Below are 6,000 nucleotides of genomic sequence, written 5' to 3'. Positions count from 1 at the left end.
CAGGGAGGGAGGGAGGGCGGGAGTGAGTGATGGATGGATGACGACAGTTACCCAAAAGCACCCTCGACACATTTTTTTACCCAGAAGGCATTGCTGGCTCGACCCAGAATTCCAATGGGCAGCGGGGACTGCGGGAACTGTGGGATAGCTGCCCACAGTGCACCGCTTCCAATGTCGACGCTTTCCCCGTTAGTGTGGACTCACAAAGTCGAATTACTGTCCTTAGTGTGGACACACACGTTCGACTTTGCAATATCGATTCCAAATATTCGATTTAAGTAAAATCGAACTACTCTCGTAGTGTAGACAAGGCCTTTCAAGATGATAAAAATATTCAAATTATTTACAGACCTATGTTCAGTTGAACCTCCAAAAAACTGAGGTCAAAGCTGAGCTAGGACTGTTTGTCTTATAATGTTCTGATCCAAGTTTAGTGAAAGAAACTTATTGCAGCTTTACTAATGCCCAGTGATTGGCAGATATCCACTTATCTGAGGGCTGCTATTTGTGCAGGCTTCCTTTAAGTGTATAAATGCCAGAGTATGATATCCTTTCAGAGTAGAGGCTTAGAGTGAGATTAATGAAGGGACTTATGTAACAATGCTGGTTCTGGCGGGACCCAACTGAGAGTGCCAATTCAGGACAAATTGCTTAAAACAGGGCAGTTACAGCCCAAGACTGGGGTTTTCCCACCTCTAAGGCAAACCAAACCAGCAAGACAAAGAGGACTTTGGTCTCACCCCACTGGCTAACCACAAGTCACATAAGCAATTCCCTTAGACACTCCAGTTTCCCAATATCACCAGTGCCACTTGTTATGGGACAAATGGTTATGAAAACCAATACCCCAGTAAAAGAAAAAAGGTTCTCTTGATCCCAAAGGACCAAGCCCCAGACCCAGGTCAATATACAAATCAGATCTTACCCACAAATCATGCTGTTGCCAATCCTTTAGAATCTAAAATCTAAAGGTTTATTCATAAAAGGAAAAAGATAGAGATGAGAGCTAGAATTGGTTAAATGGAATCAATTACATACAGTAATGGCAAAGTTCTTGGTTCAGGCTTGTAGCAGTGATAGAATAAACTGCAAGTTCCAATCAGACTCTGGAGTACCTCCCCAGCTGGAATGGGTCATTCAGTCCTTTGTGTAGAGCTTCCATTTGTAGCAAAGTCCCTCCAGAGGTAAGAAGCAGGATTGAAGACCAGATGGAGATGAGGCATCAGCCTCTCATCGTCCCCTCCAGGTGCAAGAACACCTCCCTGCTCTCACTGTGAAAAACCACAGAAAAACGGAGTCTGGAGTCACATGGGCAAGTTCCCGCACACCCCGCTGAGCTACAAGGTGCACCTGCCCTCTCCAAATGGGTCAATTGCATAGCTGATGGTCCCCAATGGGCCATCAAGCAGGCCAGACAGCGCTAACATAACCCGTCTGGGATGTCTCCCAGAAGCACAGCACAAGTTTGAAATACAAACAGTACTGAGCCAACATTCACAACTTCAACCACAAAACTGACACACACATACAGACAGCATAATCATAACCAGCAAACCATAACCTTGTCTTAGACACTACATTTGACCCCCTCTATACAAGACTCAGTGACACCACAGGACCCCGGCTGGAACAATGATCCAATGGTCCCAGTTCAAGTAAACAATGTGACACTTAGGTATTGTAATGCTGAGCATCACAGCACCTAATTTTTGGGTGCCTAGAAAAATCACAGGAACAAAACTGCAATCCAAAAAGTCTCAGCTCTTGGCACAATGAATAAATAGGGAGAGAGGGGTGTCTAAGAACGTGATCCTCAAAAGCCTGCACTCTAGGTGTGGTGCCTCCTAAAATAGCCAATGGGAAATGTGGATGAGAGGGGTATGAGCTAAACCCTGCTCCTCTTGGATTTAAGCGCCTTATCTGGGCTGCACAGAGGCATCTACCTTTGCTTAGCAATCCATTAATAAGAACCTGACACCTGGAGTCTTTCTTCCAAGGAGCAGATTTTGTCTTTCTGTGTATTTTGTAAAATGTGCACTTACACACATTTAGCTGATTAAACAAATTAGGTAGATCCTTGTGAATCCTCCCAGGTTAGCAATGGTAGCCCTCACAGCAAAAGGTTATGCACAGTTGCTGAAATATGTAATTTCTCCAAAAGCAGTTAGCTCATTGTTTAACAAGGAAAATATTTTTTTAAAACTGATCAGCTGTTATACTTTGTATAATATCCAAGTACTAGATACGTAATAATAAATTTCCATTTAAAAGTTTTGTTCAGTGATGTGTGGTTGCCGGACAAAGCCACTGACCCAGGAACCTATCCTTGTAACAAAGCCCGATGCCAACTCTGTCCACATATCTATTCAAGTGACATCATCATAGGACCTAATCACATCAGCCATACCATCAGGGGCTCGTTCACCTGCACATCTACCAATGTGATATATGCCATCATGTGCCAGCAATGCCTCTCTGCCATGTACGTTGGCCAAACCGGACAGTCTCTATGCAAAAGAATTAATGGACACAAATCTGACATCAGGAATCATAATACTCAAAAACCAGTGGGAGAACACTTTAACCTGTCTGGCCATTCAATGTCAGACCTGCAGGTGGCTATCTTACAACAGAAAAACTTCAAAAACAGACTCCAACGAGAGACTGCTGAGCTGGAATTGATATGCAAACTAGACACAATCAACTCAGGATTGAATAAGGACTGGGAATGGCTGAGCCATTACAAACATTGAATCTATCTCCCCTTGTAAGTATTCTCACACTTCTTATCAAACTGTCTGTACTGGGTTGTCTTGATTATCACTTCAAAAGTTTTTTTTCTCTTACTTAATTGGCCTCTCAGAGTTGGTAAGACAACTCCCCCCTGTTTATGCTCTCTGTATGTGTGTATATATATCTCTTCAATATTTATTCCACTCTATATGCATCCGAAGAAGTGAGCTGTAGTCCACGAAAGCTTATGCTCTATAAATTTGTTAGTCTCTAAGGTGCCACAAGTACTCCTGTTCTTTTTGCAGATACAGACTAACAGGGCTGCTACTCTGCAACCTGTCAGTATTCCAATTGTAATTGCAGCTTGTTGTGTGCTCCACAGTATCTGTGAGAGTAAGGGGGAGATGTTTATGGTGGGGTGGGAGGTTGAGGCAACTCGCCTGGCAGCCAATTTCACACAACCAGACAACAGATGATTAGAAGAGTGCAGCAGGGCGCGCTGCGCACCGGAGAGGCTTTGAAAGCCAGTTTCATGACTGGCCAGGGTATGGTGTGACAGTTTGTTTCTCTTGAAGCTACCCACCCTATATATACATATATATGAGAGGAAATAAAGTCACAATTGTTTAAAAATTGTTCTTTATTATTTGTTGCACAACACATTGAGAGAAATCAGAAGGTAGACCGGGGGAGGAGGGGTATTGGGTTAGGGGGGTGGAGGAGGAGGGAAGGACAAGTCCAGAAACCAAATCAAAAGTTCGCATATGCCAACTTTCTGCTGCTTGGGCAATCCTCTGGGGTTGAGTGTGTGGGTCCCCGTAGCCTCCCCCCTCATATTCTTGGACGTCTGGGTGAGGAGGCTATGAAACTTGGGGAGGAAGGAGAGTGGTTATACAGGGGCTGCAGCGGCAGTCTGTGGTCTTGCTGCCTTTCCCGCATTAGATCCACCATACAGCGGAGCATGTCAGTTTGCTCCCCCATGAGCTTGACCAGGGCTCTCAAACTCAAATGACCACGAGGGCCACATGAGGACTAGTGCATTGACCCGAGGGCCGCATCACTGACACCCCCCACTCGCTGCCTCTGGCCCCGCCCCCACTCCACCCCTTCCATTAGGCCCCACCTCTTCCCTCCCTTCCCTCCCCATTCCAACCCCTTCCCCGAAGTCCCCACCCTAACGTTGCCCCCAGGGGGTGCAGAAAGGGTGCAGGGTGTGGCAGGGGCTCAGGGCAGGGAGTTGAGGTGCAGGAGGTGTGCAGGGGTCTCAGGGCAGGGAGTTGGTGTGTGGGGTACAAGAGGCTGAGGGGTGTGGCAGGGGGGTCGGGGTGCAGGGTGCAGCCGGTGCCTCAGGGCAGGGAGTGCAGGAGGGGTACAGGATGTGGCAGGGGCTCAGCGCAGGGAGTTGGGGTGTGGGATGTGGCAGGGGGCTCAGGGCAAGGGGTTGGGGTGCAGGAGGGGTGTGGGATGTGGCAGGGGGCTCAGGGCAGGGACTTGGGGTGCAGGAGGGGCTCAGGGTGCAAGCTCCAGCCTGGCGCTGCTTACCTAGAGTGATTCTGGGGTAGCAGCGGCGCGCACCGGGGGCCAGGGCAGGCTCCCTGGTCCCCGGCCTCACGCCGCTCTGCTCCAGGAAGCAGATGGAACCGTGTCCCTGCAGCCCCTGGGGGAGGGGCTCAGGGTGCCATGCGTGTGCTGCTCTTGCCGCTCCTCTAGGTACCTCCCACGAAGCTCCCATTGGCCGCGGTTCCCTGTTCCCAGCCAATGGGAGCTGCGGGGGGCAGTGCCTGGAAGGAGGCAATGCAAGAGCCCTCTGCCTCCTTTCCCCTCCCCCCGGTCCAAAGGGGCGTGCTGCCAGCTGCTTCAGAAAGCAGCGCGGGGCTCACAACGCCACAGGGGGCAATCCCTCAGGTAGGCGGGGGGGGCGCGGGGAGCTTGGCGGGCCACACGCAAGAGCCCCGTGGGCCATGTGCTTGAGACCCCTGAGCTTGACCATAGCATCCTGCCTGTTCTCATCACACACGTCCCTCCTCTCTTCGTGTTCCTGTAATGCTTTATGGGACTCCGCAATTGTTTGCCTCCACACATTCAGCTGGGCCCTATCAATGTGGGAGGACTGTGTGAGCTCGGTGAACATGTTGTCCCGAGTTTGTTTTTTCTGCCTTCTAATCTGGACTAGCCTCTGGGACGGAGTAGATAAGGACCACATTGAAACATTTGCACCTGCGGGAGGAGAAAAAGGGAGGGTAGTATTTTAAAAGATACATTTCAGAGAACAAAGGGAACACTCTTTCTCAGTGAAACAGGCAATTCATAGTACACAGCACATGTTCTTTCTGTACAAGTTAGAATTTTCCCTTTTATACTGAAGTGCCTGCCACTTTGGTGTGAGTAAGCCATCACATACGGGCAACAGAATTCAGCTTGCAGGCAGCTTAGGGGCATGCGGGTTTCTGCTTCTTCCACATTAATTTCAATGCTTTCAAACTGCTGGGCCCCCTTTCCCATAGCAAGCAATGCCTGGTGGGTTTGCCATATAAAAGGAGGGCCTGCGGGCTCTCTGCGATGATCGTTTCACACAACACACATACCCCGCACCCACAGCATGGCTCCGATGAGGCTCTGAGCAGGAATGAGCCCTTTAAACTAAACGCGAACAGCACAGTGCAGCTGGGTTTCCTCCCCACCCTCCACCACGTGGCTCCAATCAGGCTCTCACGACCAGAAGTACCTTCTCCAGGATCATGGTCCGGGAGCCCGCCTTGGGAGTGGGAGGAGGCTATTGGCTCCAGCATTAAGAATAGTTCCTGGCTAGGGGGGAAAACAGATTCCCCACTTGCCGCCTGTACACTGACCTCCTCCTCCTCTTTGTCCTCCAATAATTCACCCTTCTCGCTCCGTGCAACTCCCCCCTTGCAGGTGTCCACGGACAGTGGTGGGGCAGTGGTGGTGTCACATCCCATAATTGCATGCAGCTCACGGTAGAAGCGGAATGTATGGGGCTGTGACCCAGAGCGCCCGTTCGTCTCCCTGGTTTTTTGGTACACTTGCCTGAGCTCCTTGATTTTTGTACAACACTGCTCTGTGTCCCTGGAGACTTTAGCGTACGTATTTGCATTCCTTTTTTTGGAACGTAGTTCTGCCATAACAGATTCGTCTCACCAACATGCGATGAGATCCAGTACCTCCCATTCAGACCATGCTGGAGCTCATCTGCGAATCCGGGACAGCGTGATCTCTTGTGATGGTGGACTCTGTATGGTCGTCTGTGAT

This window comes from Trachemys scripta, chromosome 4, assembly GCF_013100865.1.
Source record: "Trachemys scripta elegans isolate TJP31775 chromosome 4, CAS_Tse_1.0, whole genome shotgun sequence".
In the NCBI taxonomy this organism is placed as follows: Eukaryota; Metazoa; Chordata; order Testudines; family Emydidae; genus Trachemys; species Trachemys scripta.
The sequence above is the reverse complement of the archived record's forward strand: the minus strand, read 5'-3'. Positions refer to the sequence as shown.